The following is a 26,617-nucleotide window of genomic DNA, read 5'->3' on the forward strand; positions in this document are numbered from 1 at the left end:
ACTAGTTACTCATTCTCATCATTTATTTGCATAAAAAGAAACAAAATAAACATCCATATTCCATTTGCATTCATTCATCTATACTGAAAAAGATATGCATACATATAGAATAAATCATATAGAACAACATCTCATAATCAATCAACACAAGTATGATGAAATCAAATCAAGAGCACGTAAATCGGCTATCCTGAGTCCATTTTCGGGTTCGAAATCTGATGTCAATTCTCTCATCAAAATTTCACAACATTGACCACTTAGCACTTTCATCAACTGTTCACTCTCTTCTTCAATTTGCCCTAAATTTCTCGTTAATCAATGCTAAATCTCAATTTAATTCTCACACTAACTTTGATTTTAATCTTCAACATTAATCTTTGTGCTCAAATAATTTATCATTGCTAGAAAAAATTCCTATAATCATCATGTACCCTCGCTATCTTTCGATTTCTCTCCCGAGGGGGCATACTCATGACCTCAAAGTCGATAATTTCTTTCAAAAATATTTGTTACAAGTCGAGCAGCTAAGCTTCATCAAATCAATCTCTAGGGGCATATAAATTTCATCACTTCAAATCAAGCTCATATTCATCTTCATCTAAATCTATCTCTTAACCTTAATCAATTTCATGGCTTTTCATCAAGCTGAATATTAGTTTAAACATAATCAAGGGTTTAAAGAGTTTCTTTGATCACACACTCAGTCTAAGCAGGTGTTCAGTTTCATCGCTTCAAATCAAGCTGGACAGTTTATCTTCGCTCATCGTGTCTTGATCCATCAAGTTCAAGATCAATTTTATCCTCACTCAATGTATCTAGTTCAATCAAGTTCTAGATCAGTAAGATCCACTTCTTGATCAATCAAGTTCAAGCTTGGTATCTTTTCTCTTATTGGTCCTAGTTCAATCAAGTTCGGGATCAGTTTCACTTTAATCAACTCTGTTCAATTTCATCTCTTCAAAACAAGTTAAAAACCTCGTTATTCATCTATTTCGTGATCAATCAAGTTCAGAACTGGTATCTCCTAGACATCAAATTTTCTCTGAACCAATGTGCTGCTCGCACATTAATTCAAAGAGGGGCAAATGTAATACCCTAAAAATGGTCATCTAAACCATGAGCCCCTAATCTCGACAACATCATCGAGGTCCTAACCAAAGGCAATTAACTTATAAAATCATCAATGTCACATGGCAAAATTAATCACTCAATATTAATTAAATATTTATTTAATTAATTAAATCATTCCAAGTAAATCATTTTGATCAATTATCCTTTTTTTATTTTTTGATAGGTAATTGGCCAAAGCCTGAATAGCTTTTGACTAGAGCTATGAACCAGTGGGGACATAGTAGGGGGCCCCATCACCATTACATATCTTTGAATTATTATTATTATTATTATTATTATTATTATTATTATTATTATGTTTGATTAGATTGACCCCAAGACCTTCCCCATCTTATGGAAGGCCAAGAGTCACAGCTTAGAATTCCACTTTAGATGTCCATATTGGGAATTGAACTTGGGTCTCCAAAATGAGAACCCAATGTCTTAATCAGTCAAGCTCAACCCCTTGGACATTAGTTATCCTATTAATTAAATATCCTAGCATATTTAATTAAATAAATCAATTTGCCATTAAATCATCAAAAAGAGGAATTAATTTGAAAAAAAAAATTAAAAATTGAGAAAAGAAATCAATTGGAGATAATCTTGAAAAACAAATTAAAAATTGATAAATAATCTTAGAGAAAGAAATTAAAATAATTAAATATTAAAATTGAATGAAATAGAGAATAAATCAGTTTTTTCCTAATTTTATCTTAGTTTTAGTTCAATTTCCTTTAAAACTGAGAAAAGCATCCAATCACATCAATTCACCTGGATTGTGCTTCCTCTTGGAAAATCTTGACTGCTCATCATCATTTGATCTCAGTCTTTGGTTTCTTTCTAAATTTTCTATAAATTCAGGCTCTCATCTCTCATTCAAAAATCTTGGAGAATATATTGTTATTATGTTGTTTTTCCTCTAGGTTCATTGAGAATTTGCATTGAGATTTTGCATATTAGTAATTTCATATTGCTTAAATCATCTAGCTTAAATATTCATATATTGCTTAAATCATGTTAGATTAACCTTTCATATCGAGCTTAAATCTTGCATCCATCTATCTTAAATTTATTCTCATATAGATTAAAAATCCTTCGTTTAGGTGTTGTCTAATCACTAGATAGCTTAGCAATCTAAGAGCAATCTAAACTCGCATCTACTAGAAGGCAATAGGTCACTTTTTAATGGTTTATTATTCATTGATTATTGATTTACTAACCATGCATCTAATGACTTAATTGAAGTGTTGTGTATTTTAGATACTAATACAGGTCCAATTTTCACACGCACACACTGGGCTCCATGCTCTACAACTCTGCAAGTGAATTTCAACATGCTGAGACTCACTTAAACTATAAAATTTAGCATGCACTAATAATGACATATGTTTCTAAGGGGTAGCGGGGTCATCGACTAGGAATATTTTAAAGCATTGAGCATTAGACCTAATAAATATATTATAACTAGTTAGCACCTACAATCCTAATGCAATGGGGTCACTCACTAAATGATGCAAAATACTTAACGTTATAACTAAAAGCTACGATGACCAACTCAACAAGTCAACAACAAATTATAATGAAAGGGAAACGAGCAAGGGAATACACATGCATTTTCAACACTTATACATAATTTTGGAAAAACCCTAGCACGTACATAAAACATACTTAGCCAAATTTTGAAAACAATTAGTAGTACTACATCTACAAGTTTTTCCATTTTTTTTCATTTGAGGCTCAAGTCGAGGATCAAAATGGAATCAACTTGATAAACCTAGTTGTAGGATCATATTTCTCGAAACCAACTTTCCAACAAGTATAGTTTTGATATATTTTGATCTTTTATAAAAAAATTATAATTTTACTAAATGTAGGTTTTCAACCAAACATCAATTTTTCTATTCTACACATGTCGAAAAATATTAAATTAATTTAAGAATATTTTGGAAAATATCTATGCAGCAAGTATTAATGTCCTTGTTCCAACAAAAAAAAGTTGAACATTGATACATACATAACAAGTTATCCATGACTTCATACACCTATGTCTAAATTATAATTGGTTTGACTTCAAAACTTAATTAGTAAAAATATTCAACAAAATAGTATGAAACCAAATGCAAGCATTAGATATCAATTTTACAAACCTAAATTTCAAATAATCATAATTTTATGACTTTTAGAAAAAAAAATTATGCACAATTTCATGCACATCATTCTCTAAAATTGATGTTTGTTGTAGAAAACTAGTTATCAGAGGAGATGGAAAAATAAACCCAATTTGATTCCAATATTTTTAAAAATATATATTTATAATCTACAAACAAAATGTCATAAATTACTAATACATGCATCATTTTCAAACCCCTAATGATTTAGCAACTATAGGTGTCATAAAGTGAATATTTAGTTCAAAATGTTCATTTCAATGTGAAGTTTGACCAAAAAGTGTAGTCTATTATTATGAGATCACCTCCCATTTCTTATCTAATTTAATTCTTTTCACAACTTACCATTGAGTTATCCTAGTGACCCTTTGTATTCTACTCCTTGTTGGAAGCCACTCCCATAATTGTATCTAGAGAATACCTACACCCCAAGCTCATCACATTCTCCAATTAATGTGGCATTAAAATTAATGCAAAAATTCAAACTTCATCCAAAATTTACAACATGGTCCCAATTGACTTATCTCAACATTTCACACATGAGAATCTAGTTCATGCAATTTAGAATATTTAAAATATCCTAAAACTGACTACCTTTACCATTTGGACATATGTCTAGTGCCATTATAGCAATAATAATCCTCAAAATCGATGGAATATCCCTTGTAGGATGTAGTAGCCATTGAATGAGTATCTAACCCCTCAGATTTTTGAGAGTTGCTCTACTAATGCAATATTCTTGATCTCTTTGTACCTTCACTCATGAGCGATGTAACTGATATCTAATGATATTCCCTTATACCAGTAGTCTTTGGCTGCAATACACATCCTCTAGAGTGACAATAATCTCTCCAATAAGAAAGTGGAAGGTAGATGAATCTGGGTCCCACCTCTTCATTAAGGCCATTAGCATCGGCTCATGGTATTTCATCACTAGCATGCAACGTACCCCATATAATATTCCAACTACTTAAAGAAATTTCTTCTCATCTAGAGAAAGGTGAGAAACCCAACTCTGAAGATGGGTGTATATGTAACCTGTGGCATGTTGTACACAATGTACCACTCAGAGGTGGGTAAATTAGTCGTTTCCAAAACTCTACACCATTTGATTCTAAGAGTGAGTACGGGTTAGCAATGCAAACACAAGTAAACCTATCGATGAGATAATGAAAGATATCACAATGTAACCACACAAAGGCACATCACATGAAACTGGTAAATACAAGGAAAACCCAAGATGGGAAAAACCTCAGTGAGAAAAGTTGATAGAGTCTACTACTCCAATCCAGCCTCACACTGAAAATATTGGCTACAACATTTAGGGCACCAACCCAAGGAGTACCACTCCTACTAATTTAGAGTACCAACCCAAGGAGAACCAACCCCTACACTGAGCTCCAACTCAATGACAACAATACATTTTATCAAAATAATACAATAGTCGTATCCTAGTTACAAATGGGTTATGTAATCTCTACAAGAAATCTCTCTCTACCAGTCTCTCTCCTACTTAGCTTTGCCAATAGTGTTCTTTGTCTTCCACTCTACCTCCTCTCTATTGTTTCACACTCCATTACCTTACCAGTTCAATGTCATCTCCTATCACACTTCCTCCTCCTTATCTAATCTCTTCTTACTCCCTTCCTCTCTCTTCTTATCTTGCTACTACTGCCCTAGTGGTTCAGGCTCTACCAGTTGTCTATCTTTGCACCCAATTACCGATGACTTCCTCAGTACCAATTCAACCCTTCTTTGTCCTTCACCTTGTTGGATCTCCTTCAACACTCTGTCTTCATGCTTCACTCTTCTTTGTCTGCTTTTTACAGGTGCAAACTCTACCAGTTTATACTACTATTACACTCCATAATAGTTTACCAATTTCCTTGGCTTTACAAGTTAAACCACTTTCAATCCTCTTACTGGTTGTACCTCCAAATGCTCAGTTGTTTCACTCTCATAGTTATATTGACTTTTTTTATTCAACTAGCTTCACCCTTCTGACAACATCACCAAATCTAGTCTTTTGTCTCCATTCTTATAGCTAATCTTTCTTGCCAAAACACAACTTAAAACTATTGGCACACTAGGGTTTCTTCCACTGATCACAAGGAGTATCAAATCCAATCAGGTCTCTTTCTACGCGAAGATAAACAACCTACAAGCAATCAGGCATCACCTACTATATCTTCTTTCTTCCAAGGCACATTTGCTATACTTAGCAAACACGGATAGTCTGTCAGCATGGCACTTGGTCAATCACCATAAATGGTTTAACAGATTGCATCACCAAACTATTTCTGCACCTAGATATTCTGCATCAATCGATGAATCTCATCGATCACCTCTGTCCGACCTTCCTTGATCCGCATGCCTTGGAAACAAATCACATGATTTACGGATCTACAATTAATTTTGACTGAATCTGTCACAGGTATGGAAACATCGTCAATTGTCTTGTGGTATTCGTCGGTGTTTATGGTGAAAGTGGAAACAACAATATTGAAAGGCTAAATAAATTCAACCACAAAACCCTAGCCTAACAATCAACAAAGATCCACCATAACATATGAAGATTACCTAAGACAATGCAACTCAAATGAAATCACAAAGATTATACCATCACATGTCCAATAGGGTTCGAATCTCCATTCTTCCTATCTACATTGATCTTGCTTGATATATATGCTCTCAGATTTTATGTGTGCACAAGAGCTCAACAAAGAATAGAAATGTGGTTGATAGCTAGACTTGATCGGATATGAAAGTTAGAATGCTAGAATGCTTGATTAGGTTATTATCTTATTAGAATGATTAGCTGATTAGGGTTCATAATGAAGGAAGCATCTCCTTATATAGAAGACACTATAAGAAATGGAGGGATAAGATTGAGAGGTGTAAAAGATAAATGGTCTGCTATGATTAGAGGGTAGGTAGTGTAGGAATTAAGAGATGACTGACATGTGTCATGGGTGGAAAAGGTTAATGACTTAATTAAATAAATAAAGATTTATCTAATTAATAGAAGTAGGATCAATTAAATAAATAAAAGTATTTATTTAATTTAGGAAAAGGGGAATTTAAATAAATAAATGTATTTATTTAAATGAGAAATAAAGCTAGAAGAGGGTAAATGAATTAATTAAATAAATAAAGATTCATTAAATTAATAGAAGAATTAGGCTAAAATAATTAAATAAATAAAGATATTTATTTAATTAGACTGGACAATTTTAGGTGTTTATATATTTTGCCCCTCTTTGAGACAATGTAGCTTGTCGCATTGTTTCGAAGAAGATAAGATGAACTGATACAAAGTTGGTTGCCCCAAGATGGAAATGATATTACCCCTCAAGAGATTGGATGAAAATGTTTGAAAAGATCACAGACAATCTCTTGATAAGAAAGAAAAGAAAGAAAGGACTGACAAGATAGGATAGAGTGACAAAGTCACGGGATAAAGAAGACTGACTCGAGAGACTAAGGCTAGGGTAGGGCAATAAATGCGCTTTAGGTATGTCAAGTGGGGGGGGGAATGCTAAGGTGAGTTTGTGTTGGTGTCAGGCACCTCTAGGTAGGCTAGGTGTGTCTGTGTTTGTGCCAGGTGCGTCTATGAATGCAACAATGTCTGTGTTCAATGTGAATGCGTATGTGCACTATGTAAGCATGTATGTGCAGTATGCAAGCCCGTTTGTGTCATGAATGTGCATTTATGTCTTCAAGGTTGAATTGGAAGTTCTGTGATAAACATACACTGTTGATTGGATAAGATTCTAAGAGGATACACTCAAGAAGGTCCTCTAGGGAAGACTAGGATAACAAATAGGGCTAGGATTGACAATTTTGTGATAGAACATACATTGCCAATCAGGAAACTACTCGAGGATACACTCAAGAAGAGGCCCTAGGATAGGATAGATCGAGGCACTTTGTGATGAACAGGGAGTACCAAAGAAATTGACAAATATGTGATAGAACATACATTGCCAATTAGATTAGGCTGAAATTGACAATTCTGTGATAGAACAGGAAGAGGGGGTATAAGTGGACACTTTTTTTCTAAAATCAGGTGAGCCTGAACTTAGAGGCAAAATTTGAAAGTCATCCACTTAAGATATGAAGATAATCAAAGAAAAAATATTGTAATACTCTGAATCTAGTTTCCAAACTACTAAACTTTTTCAAAATTGGATAAGATTAAGGGGGTCAAATCCTTCACGCACAAAAAACAGACCCTGTATTTTTCTGAAAAACATAACATAGTGTCTGACGTGCAAATCAAAAAAGTCATAGTTAGATTTAGTATTTTGACAAATCCTTTGGCAGAAAGATAGTTAAGAGTGAGCACTAGAAGATTTGTATTTTTTTGTAATTTTTTGTTGAGTATTTCTTTTTTAATGATTTTTCCAATCAAGCACATCCTAAAAAATTCGGTACCTGTTCATGCGCGAAGCATAAGTTGCAATAAACAAATCGAAAATACAATTTTTTTTTAAAATTGTAAAGAATCAAGTGCACTACAATAATATATAAAGTTTTTAAAATTTGGATACGTATATCAAAAGTTATTCAAAAAATGGTGCACCTATGTCTGTGAGAACTATGGAGACACTAGTAAAAGAAATTCAATAATAATATGTTATTGTTGTTCAAATTGAAAAAAAATTATATGGTTAGAAAGCTCAGAAGATGGATCAAAATATGGTGGCAATTTTAGAAATACCCACTTTATGAAGTGTAAACCTGATGATGACAAAGTCGATAAACCAAGTTGATAAAATAAAACACATCAAAAATGAGAGAAATGGAGGGAAATCAAACATCCAATCCATAGCTTTGTCATCTAGGCCTATTTCCAAGCCTAAAAAGTCAAAAGTGCGTACGGGGTACTTATGGTTTAAAAAGAACATATGGGGTATTTATAGTGTAAGAAGCGCGTACGCGCATGTTACCCATTAAACAACACATACACGCTAATGTATAATATTATATTCTATGTATAATATGTGTATATTCATATAATATATGTAATATATAATATGTGTATATTATGACATTGTATATATAATATGTTTATATACATATAATATATTAAACATATATATACACATGTAAGTGTAAGTGTATCGTCTCTCCCTCTCAAACGCATACAAGGTCTCTCTCTCTCTCTCTCCCCTTCTCCCTTCCTCCATACCCCATCCATATTTCTCTTCTTCTCTCCCTCCATACCCCACTGCAACTATGTCTGCACTTCTATAGAAGTAAGTGAATTTATTTCTTATCTACAACTTCCTCTTTGATTTTTATCATGTATTCTCTCCCTCCCTCTACCTCTCCGTTCCCCCCATGTTCTCTCCCTCTCTCCCTCTCTCTCCCTCTCCCCTCTCCTCTCCCTCTCTCCCTATCCCCTCTCCTCTCCCTCTCTCCCTCTCTCTCCCTCTTTCCCTCTCCCCTCCCTCTCTCTCCCTCTCCCCTCTCCCTCTCCCTCTCTCTCCCTCCCTCTACATCTCCTTTCCCCCCATGTTCTCTCTCTCTCTCTCTCTCTCTCTCTCTCTCTCTCTCTCTCGTCTCTCTCTCTCTCTCTCTCTCTCTCCCTCTCCCTCTCTCTCCCTCTCTCTCCCTCTCTCTCTCTCTCTCTCTCTCTCTCTCTCTCCTTACCATCTCCCCCCTCTCTCTCTCTCTCTCTCTCTCTCTCTCTCTCTCTCTCTCTCCCTCTCTCTCTCTCTCTCTCTCTCTCCCTCTCTCCCTCTCCCTCTCCTCTCCCTCTCTCTCTCTCTCCTTACCTCTCCCCTCTCCTCTCCCTCTCTCTCTCTCCCTCTCTCTCTCTCTCTCTCTCTTCTCTCCTCTCCCTCCTTTCCTCTCTCCCTCTCTCTACCTTCCCTCCCCCCTCTTCTCTCCCTCTCTCCCTCCCTCTACCTCTCCCTTCCCACCATGTTCTCTCCCTCTCTCCCTCTCTCCCTCTCCCCTCTCCTCTCCCTCTCTCTCCCTCTCCCACCCCCCTCTTCTCTCTCTCTCTCTCTCTCTCTCTCTCATCTCTCTCTCTCTCTCTCTCTTCCTCTTCTCTCCCTTCCTCTACCTCTCTCTTCCCCTCATGTTCTCTCCCTCTCTCCCTCTCCCCCTCTCTCTCCCTCTCTCTCTCTCTCTCTCTCTCTACCTTCCCTCCCCCCTCTTCTCTCCCTCTCTCCCTCCCTCTCTCCCTCTCCCCTCCCCTCTCCCTCTCTCTCCCTCTCCCCTCTCCTCTCCCTTTATCTCCCTCTTCCATCCCCCCTCTTCTCTCTCTCTCTGTCTGGTGCAAGAGCACCTAGGCTCCATTTCATCACAGGTTTGAGAGCAAGTTTGATTTTTATTAGTCTTGAGTTGGAAAGTTTGTGTAAGATGTTTTTGAGTTGTTCTAGGTTGTTTGGATGAGTTTTTACCTCATCGTGTGGTCTTGTTTCTTGTTTTCATCTTTTTGCTCAAAGTTGCCAATTTGGTGTTGCCTGGCAAAATGATGGAAAAAGTGAGTTTTCAATGTATTTTTGTTTTGAACATTTTTAGACATGCTTTGTGCTTGGTTTTTAGGCATGATTAGTGTTCTTAGGTGACTGGTAGTCTTTGAGATCACCCTTGCATCATCTAGGCACAAAAGTTGTCATTTTAGACATGAAAATGTCAAATTTGAGTGCTCTTGGACATGTACCTATTCATACAGCAGGATAACTGACTTGGAGAGGTATTTATTCTTCTATTTGAACCATTGTAAGGGTTGATCATTCGGAGATATCAAGCATTTTGAAAGTTTGCACTAATTTTACCTTGTTTTTCTCTATGTTTTGACTCCATGTGAGCAGTAGTCCGTACACTTGTTGTACGTGGCTGTACTATTTTTGCATTTCCATGTTCTCTTATGCTTCTTGAAGCTTGTCCCTTTGCTGGCATCAAATTTCATTAAGTTTTCAGTTTTGTGCAAAATTATTTGGTTTTGACAGTTTCACTGCCTTGTCTAGGAAATTGGCAAGGATGCTTGATCAACTTGGCTACTTGAGGCCCTAAATGTTCATGGCTTCCCAAGAACTAGTTGGTCAGCTTGTAAATATGTAAATATACATTTTGCTTTCAAGAATGCAGGTGCAAAGAAATTTTGTGGCCATGGAGCCCTAGGCAAGTGTGCCATTTGGCTAGGGTCTTTGAAGAAGTTTGATGCTTTGCTATTTCTATAGCAAATGCATACATCAAATGGACAGAATTGTTTTGGTGTTTAAGGTTGTATGTAAAGGCAAAGAGGCTTTCTAAGCATGATAAGGATGATTGCATTTTCAGTTTGTGAAAATGATGTAAAAAACAGTGAGTCACTGTATTGATGTTGATTTCCATACAACTGCTTACTCTCCACCATATATTGGAGTTTTTAAAGCCTTGTACCTCCTTCTATTTGCTTGCAAACAAGAACAAGGATTGGTCTTTGACGTTGTCCATGGGTTTTGAGATTGCCAAGATCAATTAATGATCCTTGAGGCAAAGTTGTAATGCCCAGCTGGCTGTCACAGTCAATTATGACCGATTTTTGCATTTTTGGTTGATTTTTTTTTGCAATCTTCCTCTCTAAATAGCAGGTATGAAGGACAAAAAACATCCAAAGATAGAGCATTGATAAAAAAAAAGCACCAATCAGACCTTTGAAAAAGAGTTTGACAGGTGAATGACTCATTGTTTTGTAATTGCCTAATGGCTTTTTGGTGTAGAGCTAATGTGGTACTTTCTTATCACTAATGATAGACATGTTTACATGCTTTAGAATGTAATTGGTTCTCATGCAAATGATGTGTTTGTAGAAAGCAAGAATGGAAAAGTTGTCAATGTTGCACACTCCCTATGAGCATCTTTTGTAAAATCTTGTTCTCTAACCTTTGAAGGTGTAAAACTACTTTATTTAGGCCTAAATAGTATGTGGCATGGTAGAACCAAGTTTTTATTATGCACATTGAAGGTTTCTAGCTTGTAAGTTGTTTCTTGCCTCCAAAACCTTTGCAAACCCTTCTTTTGCACCCAATTTTGGGATAGTCATGGAGGAGGCCTAATGGACCCTAAGAATTAGAAAATCCTCAAGAACTTCCAAAAGGGTATCCGAATATCAGGTTCTTTTTGTCTGGAATCCCATCGTTGGAGCAGGGTGAGCACAAAACCCCAAAAGGTGGGCTAATTCCTTGTAGCCCGGTTTAGGCCTAAAAATAGGGTTTTTGTCAAATCGGGTACACAAAGGAAGGTTGTAAAGCATAAAACCCATCAATACCAGTTGAAACAAGTTGGCCTTGCATGCATTTAACACTTTTGGTGAGGTATACTCCACAACTCAATTTGTAGCACTTGTGAAGGGTTTCTACACTCCAAAACATACAAGACCAAAGACACCCATGGGGGGTAAAACTAGACACAAACTTGTAATTGATCAAAAGGAAACCTTGTGCAACCAGAGAATAGGTCAGGAATAGAGGAAGTGAGTTCTAATTAAGAGAGTAAGGTGTTAGACTACAAAGCCTAAAACAATGGGGTTGAAGCCCTTGAGCAACCAAGGAGTGTTTGACTTAGGGAGGTGGAACAAGTAGAGTTGCTAGGTTGCCTATAAACCTTTTGCACTCTGATTTTGGTGACTACACCTTGAAACTAGCAAGGACCTATCACTTAGTGAACATACAAGCCTATTGGGTAACCCCCTTTCCCTACCTCCCTATCATGGTGGTATTAGAGCACAGTTACACTTGGGAAGAAGTAGCAATTTGGCAACCATGGTGAAAAATGCAGAGTTAGCAAAGAAAATGGAAGATCAGGAAGAAGAAAATAGGTTACTCAGAATGAAGCTAGACCTCCTAGAGCAGAAATTGGGAGAAGTAGAAGTGAAGGTAGATGAAGCCAGCAATAAGATAGAAGGTACAGGAGACAGGGGTAAGTTATTAGCTATAGAGGATGAAACCCCTATACCAAACCCTGTGATAGAGAATGAACCCTTTTTGAAAGTCTTCAAGGCTATGAGTGGAAGAACACTAGAAGGAGTCCCACTATTCAGTGGTAAAATGGACCGAGAAGTGGTCATGGAGTGGATTGAGGGTCTTGAGAACCATTTTGAATGTGATGGTGTGACAGAGGCCCAGAAAGTGAAGGTGGCTAAGTCCAGGTTGAGTGGAGCTGCCTTAACATGGTGGAAGTTCATTCAGGATGAACGTGAGAAAGAGGGAAAAAATCCCATAGCAAGTTGGAAGGGAATGTTGTCCAAGATCAGAGAGACTTCATAAGAAAAGGCAAAACCATAGGCAAAAAGAGTTAGATGTCAATAGCTACATCGAGGAGTTTCAAAAGCTATGCCTTAGGTCAAAGATCCAAGAGGATGAAAATGTCAAGGTTGCTAGGTATCTCAATGGCTTGAGATGGAACATTCAGGAAGAGTTAAGTTTGTTGTGTCCTACAACAATCCATAAGTGCTATCAACTTGCACTTAAGGTAGAGGAAAGGAGTAGGAAGAAGCAAGAGCAGCATAACAGAGGTAGAGGAAGAGGTAGAGATGGTCGAGGCCATAGAGGTAGTTTTCGGGGAAGACACATAGATCAAAGGTCCCAGGGAGAATCTAAGCTTATAGAGAAAAGTGGGGATTCTCAGAGCAAGCCCAGCTATAGGGGTAGGGGATCAAGCAAACCAAGAAGGGGTAGATCTAGTGGACCAGGTAAAGGGTCTTACTTCTCCACTATGAAATGCTATAACTATCAAAAATTGGGTCATCCTGCTTATAGGTGTCTAGAAAAGCCTAGTTCTTCCCATGAAGGTGAAAAGAGAGTGAACTATGTTCAGGAGGAAGGAAGTAGTACAAGAACTCTAGCAATGAACCTAGTACCTGAAGATGGTGAGAGTTTAATGATGAGGAGAGTATTGATGCAAGAACCTCACAAGTGTGAAGTGTCTCAGAGAAGAGCATTGTTCAGGATCAAGTACAAAATCTTGGGCAAGGTATGTAAGGTGGTTATAGATTCAGGTTCCACAGATAACGTTATCTCAGAGGAGGCAGTTAGCAAATTGAACCTATTTAGAATGAGGCACAGTGAACCCTACAAGGTAACCTGGTTAAATAAGGGGAAACATGTCCTAGTTAATAAACAAGCATGGATAGACTTCAACATAGGAGAATACAAGGATAGGATACTATGTGACATCCTTCCTATGGATGCTTTCCATCTACTATTGGGTAGACCTTGGCAATTTGACATAAAGGCACACCATGATGGTGAAAAAAATACATATTCCTTTCAAAAGAATGGCATTGTCTACAAAATTCAGTCCCTTAGTGAAGAGACAGAGAACAGCAAACCACAGGCACCTAAAGTGTTATTACTCAATGAAAAAGAGTTCATCCAAACCATGAAAGAGGGAGATGGGATTGGTTATGCACTTGTAGTGAAACTTAAGGAGGAGAAGAAAGAAAAACAAGTTGAGATTCCACAAGAAGTGCAGCAAATTCTTGATAACTTTAAGGACATCATCGGTGATGGACAACCAACAACATTACCTCCTCTTAGAGCCATTAGTCATCAGATTGACTTTATACCAGGAGCTTCTTTGCCAAACAAAGCAACCTATAAGATGACTCCTGAATAGATCAAAGAGGTAGCTAGACAAATTCAAGAGTTGTTGGATCAAGGATTAATAAGAAAGAGTATAAGTCCTTATGCCATACCCATAGTGTTAGCACCTAAGAAAGGGGGAACATGGAGGCTATGCATAGACTCCAGAGCCATCAACAAAATCACAATAAGGTACAGATTCCCTATTCCCAGGATAGAAGATTTGATGGATTGTTTAGGGGGTGCAAGGTATTTCACAAAAATAGACTTAAAGAGTGGTTACCATCAGATAAGAATAAAAGAGGGTGATGAGTGCAAAAATCCTTTCAAAACAAATGAGGGTCTTTATGAATGGTTGGTTATGCTGTTTGGACTCTCTAATGCTCCCAGTACCTTTATGAGATTAATGAATGAAGTATTGTAGGATTTTCTTAGTAAGTTTGTGGTAGTCTACTTAGATGAAATTCTCATTTTTAGTAAGACTAAAGAGGAGCGTTTGAAATAGTTAGCCATTGTTTTGCAAAGATTATCTGATGAGCAGTTAACCATAAATCTTGAGAAATGTGATTTTATGCAGAAAGAGCTAGTCTATCTTTGTTTTGTTGTGTCTAGTGGAGATCTTAAGATGGATCAATCTAAAGTTGCAGCCATAACAAGTTGGCCAACCCCACAATCAGCCAGTGAAGTTAGGAGTTTTCATGGTCTAGCCCAGTTGTATAGAAAGTTTATCAGAGGGTTCAGTGAGATTTGTGCACCCATGTTAGATACAATAAAGGGTGGTCATAAGGTTAAGTTTCAATGGACAGAAGAAGCAACCAATAAGGGGTTTGAGTGACTCAAAACTAGAGTTGCTACATAGCGAGTGTTAATCCTTCCTAGTTTTGATAAGCTCTATACTATAGAATGTGATGCCAGTCATCTTCCAGTAGGTGCAGTCTTGAGTCAAGATAATAGACCAATTGCTTTCTTTAGTGAGAAATTGAATGATGCAAAGAAAAAGTACTCATCCTATGATTTAGAGTTATATGCATTGGTGCAGGCACTTAGGAAGTGGAGGCATTACTTGCTTCCTAAAGAGTTTGTTGTGTATACAGACAACCAGGTAGTCAGTTTTTTGAATTCTTGGGATAAACTCAACCATAGGCATGTGAAATGGGTAGAATACCTACAAGCATATACCTTTACTCTTAAGCACAAGAAAGGCCAATGTAACAAGGTAGCTGATGCTTTAAGTAGGAGATTGTTGACTGTTCAGGAGATTCAAGTTAAGAGTATTGTTATTGATTGCTTTCAAGATTTGTATCCTAATGATGATGATTTTGCTGTTGCTTATAAAGTTTGTCATGATTTTGAGAATCATTTCCATAGTGAGTATGCTGACTATACATTACAGAATGGTTTGTTATTCAAGGGAGGACAACTATGTGTTCCTAAAGGTTCCATGAGAGAAAACCTTATCCAAGAGAAACACAATGGGTGTTTGAGTGGCCATTTTAGTCTCAATAAGACCTTAGAGTTGGTTCAACACTTCTATTACTGGCCTAAGATGCAGAGAGATGTTAGAAGGTATGTTGAGTAGTGTATGGTATGTCAGAAGGCCAAAGGTAATAGCACTAATGCTGGTTTATATCAACCACTTCTCATTCCTTCTAGGCCATGGGAGTGCATCAACGTGGATTTTGTTGTAGGTTTACCAAAGACAAAAGCAGGATATGAGAGTATTTTTGTGGTTGTTGACAGATTTAGCAAAATGGCTAACTTTATACCTTGCAAAACTACTAATGATGCTAGTCATATTGCTTTGCTTTTTTTTAAAGAAGTTGTCAGGATACATGGTTTGCCATCTAGCATTGTGTCAGATAGAGATGTTAAGTTTTTGGGTCATTTTTGGAAGACTTTGTGGAAAAAATTGGGTACTAACTTGTCTTTTGGTTCAGCTTATCATCCACAGATAGATGGCCAAATAGAAGTGGTGAATAGAACATTAGGTAATCTACTCAGATATCTCAATAAGGACTATGGACAAAGCTGGGATCAGCTCATTCCATAGGCAGAATTTGCCTATAATGATAGTGTAAACAGATCCACTGGTAAGAATCCATTTCAAATTGTTTCCAAAAGGTTTTTTTGAGTTATATGATGTGACTAACTTGCAACATGTTAGTGGGACAGCCAAGGATATGGCACAGTCTCTGAAAGAGATCCATGAACAGGTTAAGCAGTCTTTGCAGGACACCACTGCAAGAATCAAGGCAAGGGTAGATGCTTCAAAGAGGGATGTCCAATTTTCAATTGGAGATTTTGTGATGGTGCATCTCAACAAGTCCAAATTGAAAAAGGGAGTTCCTACTAAATTACAGATGAGAAGAATAGGGCCTTGTAGGATTTTGGCTAAGTATGGTCCTAATGCTTATAAGATTGATTTACCTGCTGATGTTTCCTTGTCTCCTATCTTTAATGTTGCAGATTTGGTACCTTTCAAGGGGCAGCCTCTAGAAGAGACTCAAAGAGCTTCATACATTTCACATTCCCTTTCTGATCTATCTCTCCCCTCTTCTTCTTCTCCCATTCCTGAACAGGTACTTGATTCGAGAATCATCAAGAAGACTAGACAGCATGACTACTTTGAACATTTGATCAAGTGGAAAGATCAACCAGCCTCTGAAGCCATTTGGATACCTGAAAGTGACTTCCACAAGGCTGGTATTCCTCTCTCTTTTCTGCCCAAAGGAGTCACATGACTTCTTTGTCACCGGGGGAGTATGGTGCAGGAGCACCTAGGCTCCATTTCATCACAGGTTTGATAGCATGTTTGATTTTTATTAGTATTGAGTTGGAAAGTTTATCTAAGATGTTTTTAAGTTGTTCTACATTGTTTTAATGAGTTTTTAACTCATTGTGTGTTCTTGTTTCCTGTTTTCATCTTTTTGCTCAAAGTTGCCAGTTTGGAGTTGCCTGGCAAAATGATGGAAAAAGTGAGTTTTCAATGTATTTTTGTTTTGAAAGTTTTTAGACATGCTTTTTGCTTGGCTTTTAGGTGTGAGTAGTGTTCTTAGATGATTGGTAGTCTTTGAGATCAACCTTGCATCATCTAGGCACTAAAAGTTGTCATTTTAGACATGAAAATGTCAAATTTGAGTGCTCTTGGAAATGTACCTATCTGTACAGGAGGATAACTAACTTGGAGAGGTATTTATTCTCCTATTTGAACCATTGTAAGGGTTGATCATTTGGAGATAAGAAGCATTTTTAAAGTTTGCACTAATTTTACCTTGTTTTTCTCTATGTTTTGACTCCATGTGAGCAGCAGTCCGTACACCTGTTGTACGTGGCTGTATTATTTTTGCATTTCCATGTTCTCTTATGCTTCTTGAAGATTTTCCCTTTGCTGGCATCAAATTTCATTAAGTTTTCAGTTTTGTGCAAAATTATTTGGTTTTGACAGTTTCACTGCCTTGTCTAGGAAATTGGCAAGAATGCTTGACCAACTTGGCTTCTTGAGGTCCTAAATGTTCATGGAATCCCAAGAACTGGTTTCTCAACTTGTAAGATATGTAAATACATGTTTTGATTTCAAGAATGCAGGTGCAAGAAGTTTTGTGGCCATGGAGCCCTAGGCAAGTGTGCCATTTGGCTAGGGTCTTTGAAGAAGTTTGATGCTTTGCTCTTCTATAGCAAATGCATACATCAGATGGAAAAAATTGTTTTGGTGTTTAAGGTTGTATGTAAAGGAGAAGAGGCTTTCTAAGCCATGATAAGAATGATTGCATTTTCAGTTTGTGAAAAGGGTGTAAAAAAAAGTGAGTCGTTGTTTTGATGTTGATTTCCATACAGTTGCTTACTCTCCACCATATATTGGAATTTGTAAAGCCTTGTACCTCCTTCTATTTGCTTGCAAACAAGAACAAGGAGTGGTCTTTGACCTTTTCCATGGGTTTTGAGATTTCCAAGATCAATTAATGATCCTTGAGGCAAAGTTGTGACGCCCAGCTAGCTGTCACAATCAATTATGACCGATTTTTGCATTTTTAGTTGATTTGTTTTTGCAATCTTCCTCTTCCAAATAGCAGGTATGAAGGACAAAAAACATCCAAAGATAGAGCATTGATAAAAAAAGCACCAATCAGACCTTTGAAAAAGAGTTTGACAGTGGTAAATACAAGGTCAAGTGAAAAAAAATAGTGAAAGAGGAAAAGTGCAATGATAACTAGTTTGACAGTGAATGACTCATTGTTTTGTAATTGCCTAATGGCTTTTTGGTGTAGAGCTAATGTGGTACTTTCTTGTCACTAATGATAGACATGTTTACATTCTTTAGAATGTAATTGGTTCTCATGCAAATGATGTGTTTGTAGAAAGCAAGAATGGAAAAGTTGTCAATGTTGCACACTCCCTCTGAGCATCTTTTGTAAAATCTTGTTCTCTAACCTTTGAAGGTGTAAAACTGCTTTATTTAGGCCTAAATAGTATGTGGCATGGTAGAACCAAGTTTTTATTATGCACATTGAAGGTTTCTAGCTTGTAAGTTGTTTCTTGCCTCCAAAACCTTTGCAAACCCTTCTTTTTGCACCCAATTTTGGGACAGTCATGGAGGAGGCCTAATGGACCCTAAGAATTAGAAAATCCTCAAGAACTTCCAAAAGGGTATCCAAATATCAGGTTCTTTTTGTCTGGAATGCCATCGTTGGAGCAGGGTGAGCACAAAACCCCAAAAGGTGGGCTAATTCCTTGTAGCCCGTTTTAGGCCTAAAAATTGCGTTTTTGTCAAATCGGGTACACAAAGGAAGGTTGTAAAGAATAAAACCCATCAATACCAGTTGAAACAAGTTGGTCTTGCATGCATTTAACACTTTTGGTGAGGTAGACTCCACAACTTAGTTTGTAGCACTTGTGAAGGGTTTCTACACTCCAAAACGTAGAAGACCAAAGACACCCATGGGGGTTAAAACTAGACACAAACTTGTAATATATCAAAAGGAGACCTTGTGCTGCTAGAGAATAGATCAGAGATAGAGAAAGTGAGTTCCAATTGAGAGAGTAATGTATTAGACTACAAAGCCTAAAACAATGGGGTTGAAGCCCTTGAGCAACCAGGGAGTGTTTGACTTAGGGAGGTGGAACAAGGAGAGTTGCTAGGTTGCCTATAAACCTTTTTCACTCTGATTTTGGTGACTACACCTTGAAACTAGCAAGGACCTATCACTTAGTGAACATACAAGCCTATTGGGCAACCCCCTTTCCCATCCTCCCTATCACTCTCTCTCACTCTCTCTCTCTCTCTCTCTCTCTCTCTCTCTCTCTCTCTCTCTCTACCTCTCCCTTCCCCCATGTTCTCTCCCTCTCTCCCTCTCCCCTCTCCTCTCCATCTCTCTCCCTCTCCCCTCTCCTCTCCCTCTCTCCCTCTCTCTCCCTCTCCCCTCTCCCCTCTCCTCTCCCTCTCTCTCCCTCTCCCCACCCCCCTCTCTCCCTCTCTCTCTCTCTCTCTCTCTCTCTCTCTCTCCCTCTCTCCCTCTCCCCCCCCCTCTCTCTCTCTCTCTCTCTCTCTCTCTCTCTCTCTCTCTCTCTCTCTCTCTCTCTCTCCCTCTCCCTCTCTCTCTCTCTCTCTCTCTCTCTCTCTCTCTCTCTCCCTTCCCTCCCCCCTCTTCTCTCCCTCTCTCCCTCCCTCTACCTCTCCCTTCCCCCGTGTTCTCTCCCTCTCTCCTTCTCTCTCCCTCTCCCCTCTCCTCTCCCTCTCTCTCCCTCTCCCCTCTCCTCTCCCTCTCTCTCCCTTCCCCCCCTCTTCTCTCCCTCTCTCCCTCTCCCTTCCTCCATACCCCTTCCATAACTTTTTTAAGGCTTAGTAGTGCATACGCGGGTACTTATTACTCATAAGTGGTACTATTCCCATTATTCAATACCCTGGGATAACATTTTTAGGCTTAGTAGCATGTACGCGCTACTTATCAGCTGAGAATACCATTGGGCTTGCCAACATTTTATGGCCTAGCAGCACATACGCGGTTATCAATCTAGCGCGTACATAGTTTAGAGACATAGTTTTAGTTGCCCAAGAGCCTCAACAGCCTTAAAAGAAGTTTTTGAGGTCGTTGAAGGCCCCACTTGAACTCTGTCTGCACTTCTATCACTGTTGTATACATAAAAGTAAGTGAATTTTTTGTTTTTTGCATGATTTCAAATGATTGAATTGTTGTGTTTATTAGTTTTTTGTTTTTGCATGGTTTCAAATGATTAAATTGTGATTGTTTAATAGTTTGATTCCAAAAAATAGTGATAAGATGCATACTTATGGTTATTTATTTATTTTTGAACTTTTCTTTACATATATATGTAATATGATTCTATTTAGGTCAACCGATCTTAACCATGGGAAAGAACAAGCGAGGAACGATGGAATAATGAGAGGCTCAAAAGGAAACACAAAGGCAGTGTATGAAGATATTGCGTGACATAAGAACAATGGGAGAAGAAGGTATGTCAACCTCAGCATCTCAATTCGATTTACCAAACAAATATAATGCACCTAATGCAATTGAAGAAGAAACATTTGATAATTTACTATTTGAACCTAATGCAATTGAAGAAGAAACATTTGATAATTTACCATTTGAACCTAATGCAATTGAAGAAGAAACATTTGATAATTTACCATTTGAACCTAATGCAATTGAAGAAGATACCGCATTGAATAATCAATTAAATGATGAACATATTACACCTTCTCTACTTGATGAATTGAATGTACATAATGCACCAATGTTAACACCTCCTAGAGTCATTCGTAGGAAACCAAAGTATCTAATTGACATTGATGAGAATATATTGAAGTCAATGCCCAATAAAATGAATGAATGAACTTGTAGGAGAATGGTTAAAAGAATATGGCAAAACTATTTTAAAAACTTAAATCAAACCGCAAGATGTCAAATTAATTGTTCAAATGATTAAAAATTTGAATTTTAGAGAGACAATGAAAATTCTAGGCCTAAGATCATCTGAAAATAACAATGAAAGAACTATTGTCATAAATCTATTTGATGCATATAAATCTATTGGTTCAAAATCACGTAGTAAAGATTCTAATGCTACTCGACATGTCATTACATCAACCATAATGAGCAAGAAAATAAAAAAAGATTGTTTGATAAGCAAAACAAGTAAGTCATTGAACGTTAGTAGAACAACATTAAGTAAAGAATTAAAGAGGCGAGAACAAATAGAGGAACCTAACAATAATTCTCTTTGGGCATTCTCGGGTAGACTACCACGCATAGACAAGGTTGTTGTAGATGCATTAAAAACATTAATTGAAATTTTTTGGCATGACAACACAAGAGTATCGCCCAACCAAAGAGATGTTGTTAGAAGGCGAATTGGGTCTAAAAATCATGAGCCACATGCGAAACACTATTTGGATATGACTCAAACTAAATTTTATGAAAGATTCCTTCAAAAGTTTCCTCAAATAAAAATTTCTCAAAGATTTTTTGAAATGGCAAAACCTTTTTATATTAAGATTAATCATGTATGCACCACGTGTTGTTGTAGGATGCATATTGAATTTTCCATGCCTTATGATATTTTTCATCATATTTGTTCTACTTTGCACACTAACGATGTTTTGCAGGAATGTAAAATACAAGCACTTCCTAAGTCGGCAAGAGAATTTATTTCAAGTGTGTTATGTAATAGACATGATGGTTGCATTTATTATAAGATGTCTTTTTTGGAAGGTTCTTGTGCTATATGTGGTGGTTTGCAACGTTTACCAAGATGCACACATTTGGAGAGCACACATGAAATTTGTACGAAACTAGTTTCTTTTGGAAAATACAAGACAGTCACATATTGAGTTAAAGATGGAAAAGATTTGAAGAGATGTGAGCTAGTGAAAAATGATATATGTGTAGCTCAATTTATGAAAATGTTTCAAGAGAAACTAGTTTATGAGTACATAATGCATACACATAGAGCTTGATGGTTAGATGAGCAATTCAAGTTGTGTAAGGACACATTTCCTCTTGGCACCATTGTCTTTATCATTGATTTCACTGAAAATTATACACTACAACCTCAAAATGAAGTGCAATCCATGTATTATCACTCTACACAAGTTTCTATTTTTGTACACATAGCATTCATGCATGCAGATGATAGCATAGAGGAGGATAGAAAGGTTGTAAGAGAGTATCACTTCTACATAAGTGATGATCGTACTCATTCATCGGAGTATGTACAAGGATGATTTAAATTTTTCTATGATAGTTTAAGGGAAAGGAACATACGATACAACCAACACTTAATATGGTCAGATAATTGCACCACACAATTCAAGAATGCAAGGATGTTTTATTGGCTGACAAGGATGCATGTGACAAGCGATGTACATCATTTTTGGAATTTCACTGAGGCTAGACATGGTAAGGGAGACCATGATGGTACAAGAGAATGTGTGAAAAGAGCCCTATCCAGGGAAGAATTGAAGTATGGAGGTGGTGCTGAGTTGGTAGATGCAGAAACAATTGTGCAATGGTGTAAGTCTACGATGGGTCCAAGTAATCTAGGTACATCATTGGTTCGTAGATATTTTTGGTTGATTACTGAATCTAACATTGAAAACTATCTATATTGTATTACAGCTGCAGGATCAAGTGACATGCATTCATTTATGAGTTCAAATTCAAGTTCACTAGTAATTTATACGAGACAGATGGTATGATTTTTCTCTTCATGCATGTATTGTTTGTGGGAAGAATGTGAATCAGAAGAGTGGGTTGACAAATGGTCTTGTAGATTGTTGGTTCCCATTGATTCATATCAAATTCCCAAAGCACTACAATTGAGCCAGATGGAGACATCAGTGGATTTTGACCATGTATCCAACCTAGTGGATTCAGGTGATTTTTTGAGTTAATTTTTTTGCTAGTATTCTTTTTGGTTCATTTTGTTGTACATCATACTTTATTTTTGGTATTAATTAACACTTTATAAAATGCAGGTCATGTGTATGTAGTTCTTGCAAAAGAGAACAATGAAGAAGGAACATATTACTATTTGTGTCGTTGTGTTGAGCCTGAAAGAAAATTGACAACCACAATCATTGACGGAGAGGGTATTGAGTACCCAATAGGGTCTGTTGTCGTGATAGGAACATGGCTTTGGAGATACCCTATCAAGAATTCTGATGTTTTGTTGTTTGAGGACTTTGAAACACACAGACATATTCTTCATTTCTCTAACCTTGTTGTTGCAACAAATATTCATTTGATGAAGTATTGTGGTAGACCTTATAACAAGATTTTATGGAAAGTTCATGAATCTGACCACGAGGCAATACTTGACACAATACGGGTTAGAGTTGATCTTGAAGGCTCACTTGATTGATTCTACGGTTCAGAGTAGAATGATTTTGAGAATATTGTATAAATCGTCAACGAATTGTTCTATATTTGTTTTTTGTATATATAAATGCCCATGAGTTGATTTTTACATGTTTAGGGGCATAATTTTGTATATTTAGCTGGCAATGAGCTGATTTGTACATATGTACATGCCAAATTTTGTATATTAAAATGGCGATGAGCTAAATCGCACATATTGTAATGCCAAATTTTGTATAAAAGCCCATGAGATGATTTGTATATTAAAATGGCGATGAGTTGAATCGCATATATTGTAATGCCAAATTTTGTATAAAAGCCCATGAGATTATTTGTAAGACAATTTTTTGTATAATCAAATAGCCAAGAGCTGATTTGACCATAATTAGAGGCAAATTTTTGAATAATATGTGACAATGTTTTGTGACTATTTTGTGTGTCAATGTTTTGTGACTATGTTTTGAGTATATGTGATGTGTCCCTGGTCAATCATGAACATTCTTGATTCTTGTATAATCATGGATAATTATTTGAGTCATTATCAGGTCATAGGGGTGATAGATTGAGACTAGATACAATTTGAGCAAAAAATGTCATTGTTGTAAAAAAAATTGTCAAAAAAGTTGTCAAGCAACTTCTACATTGCATTGGTAGGGTATGACTCTCGACGTTTTGGTGCTTTGGAATGCATGATAGGGGCATGCCTAGCATAAACATGCCCACCCAGATGCGTTCGCAACGTCGGTTTGTGCACATGAGGAACAAAATCAATTCTAGCCAATCTTGCAACTTTTCCTTGCAAGCAACTGACGGTTTTTTGAGCAGGCAAAAAAATGCTACTAATTGAAAATGGCTTCGAGTCATCAAAAAATGAGATAGGCCATTGTAGAGGAGCCTCACGTGACCCCATAGGATCAAACAGATCGACCGTATGTGTCATGGATTGGAAGAAATAGTCCGTCAAATTTTGACAATTTTTTGGACTCAGGGCACTTGAGAGATCTCACCCGTAGGGTATGACTCTCGACGTTCTGGTGCTTTGGGATGCATGATAGGGGCATACCTAGCATAAAAATTACCACCTGGATGTGCTCACGAAGTCGGTTTGTGCACACAAGGAACATAATCAATTCTAGCCAATCTTGTAACTTTTCCTTGCAAGCAACTAATGGTTTTTTAAGCAGGCAAAAAATGCTATTAATTGAAAATGGCTTCGATTCATCAAAAACTAAGATAGGCCATTGTAGAGGAGCCTCACGCGGCCCCATGGGATCAAACAGATTGATCGTATGTGTCGTGGATTGGAAGAAATAGTCTATCAAAATTTGACAATTTTTTGGACTCAGGGCACTTGAGAGATCTCACCGGTAGGGTATGACTCTCAACATTTTGGTGCTTTGGGATGCATGAAAAGGGCATGCCAAGTGTAAACATGCCCACCCAGATGTGCTCGCGATGTTGGTTTGTGCACACGAGGACTAGAATCAATTTTAGCCAATCTTGCAACTTTTCCTTGCAAACAACTGATGGTTTTTTGAGCAGGCAAAAAAATGCTACTAATTGAAAATGGCTTTGAGTCATCAAAAACTGAGATAGCCCATTATAGAGGAGCCTCATGCGACCCCATGAGATCAAACAGATCAATCGTATGTGTCGTGGATTGGAAGAAACAGTCTGTCAAATTTTCACAATTTTTTGGACTCAGGGCACTTGAGAGATCTCACCGGTAGGGTATGACTCTCAACCGTCAGGTGCTTTGGGATGCATGAAAGGGGAATGCCTAGCATAAACCTGCCCACCCAGATGCACTCGCAAAGTCAGTTTGTGCACACAAGGAACAAAATCAATTCTAGCCAATCTTGCAACTTTTCCTTGCAAGCAACTGACGATTTTTTGAGCAGGCGAAAAAATGCTACTAATTGAAAATGGCTTTGAGTCATCGAAAAATGAGATAGGCCATTGTAGAGGAGCCTCATGTGACCCCATGGGATCAAACAGATTGACTGTATGTGTCATGGATTGGAAGAAACAGTCCGTCAAATTTTGACAATTTTTTGGACTCAGGGCAGTTGAGAGATCTCACTGGTAGGGTATGACTCTCAACGTTCTGGTGCTTTGGTATGCACGACAAGGGCATGCCTAGCGTAAACCTACCCACCTAGATGTGCTCAAGATGTCGATTTGTGCACGAGGAACAAAATTTGACCATTGCGAGCATGAGGGTGCTCTCGCACCAAACACATTGTTGTTTAAATTCATATTGTTGTTTTTTGTTGTTTATATTCATATTGTTAATTACATATGCAAATATTCATTTAAATTTATAAAAGGGAAAGCACCAAATACAACGAATACACAATAATGAACTGAATACAAGGAGTTTTGTAGGGTTAATTCAATATTTTTGAAATTTTATCAAATCATATTCCACGATTGCAATGCTTTATATCATATATTTTTGTTGTTTATATTCATATTGTTGATTACATATGCAAATATTCATTTAAATTTATAAAAGGACAACCACAAAATATAATGAATACAAAATAATGAACTCATTACACATTTATTGGATCGAATATTGATATTTATATATATATATAAAAGGCATGTCTACCAAGTCAATACAAGTATTACAAAAATGTGGCATATGCCATGTCCAAATCGATATACAATAAAAATGTAGAATATATCTACATGTATTGGTCATTCTATGACCAAAACTAACACTATATGATCCTAAACTTCTGGTGGATCATCAAAATCAAGCCTCTTCGGTGCAGTATGCGGCTCTGTAGATGGCTGCAAAACCACAATTCAAAAGCCAAGTTAGAATTCTTTTGTAGAAAACAGTTCACAATTAACATCATAACTATGCATTTAACTTTAATTCCTTTGCAATTGAAATGTAGATTACCTCATCGGCTGATCCAGGAGCTAATGTCTTCACTCTCCTCTCCTTGTCACTCTTAGGAGTTTTCTTGAAGACATACTTAAATGGATCCACGTTATGGCCATACCGTGAATGAGTCTATTGTAGATTAAATGTACAATTAATACAATGTACTAACATAAATATATCAAAAACACTTAAAAGCTATAATATAGAGAACAATGACATACCTGTGCCTCAGATGCTTCTCTAATGGACTGAGGATGGCTCACCATTGATGTAGAAATGGTCGCTATTACCTATACAAAATATTTACAAAGATTAGATACAATTCATATAATGATAAGTATTGAAGGTTGAAAACAATTAATTTTACATATCAAACAAAAGTGTACCAGATCCTGATATGCTTCTCCAGTGCAAGGAGGAGGGTTCACCATTGACGAAATAGCTATGGATATTTCTTGTATGACAAAAATATAA

The sequence above is a fragment of the Cryptomeria japonica genome, chromosome 9 (assembly GCF_030272615.1).
Source record: "Cryptomeria japonica chromosome 9, Sugi_1.0, whole genome shotgun sequence".
Classification (NCBI taxonomy): Eukaryota; Viridiplantae; Streptophyta; class Pinopsida; order Cupressales; family Cupressaceae; genus Cryptomeria; species Cryptomeria japonica.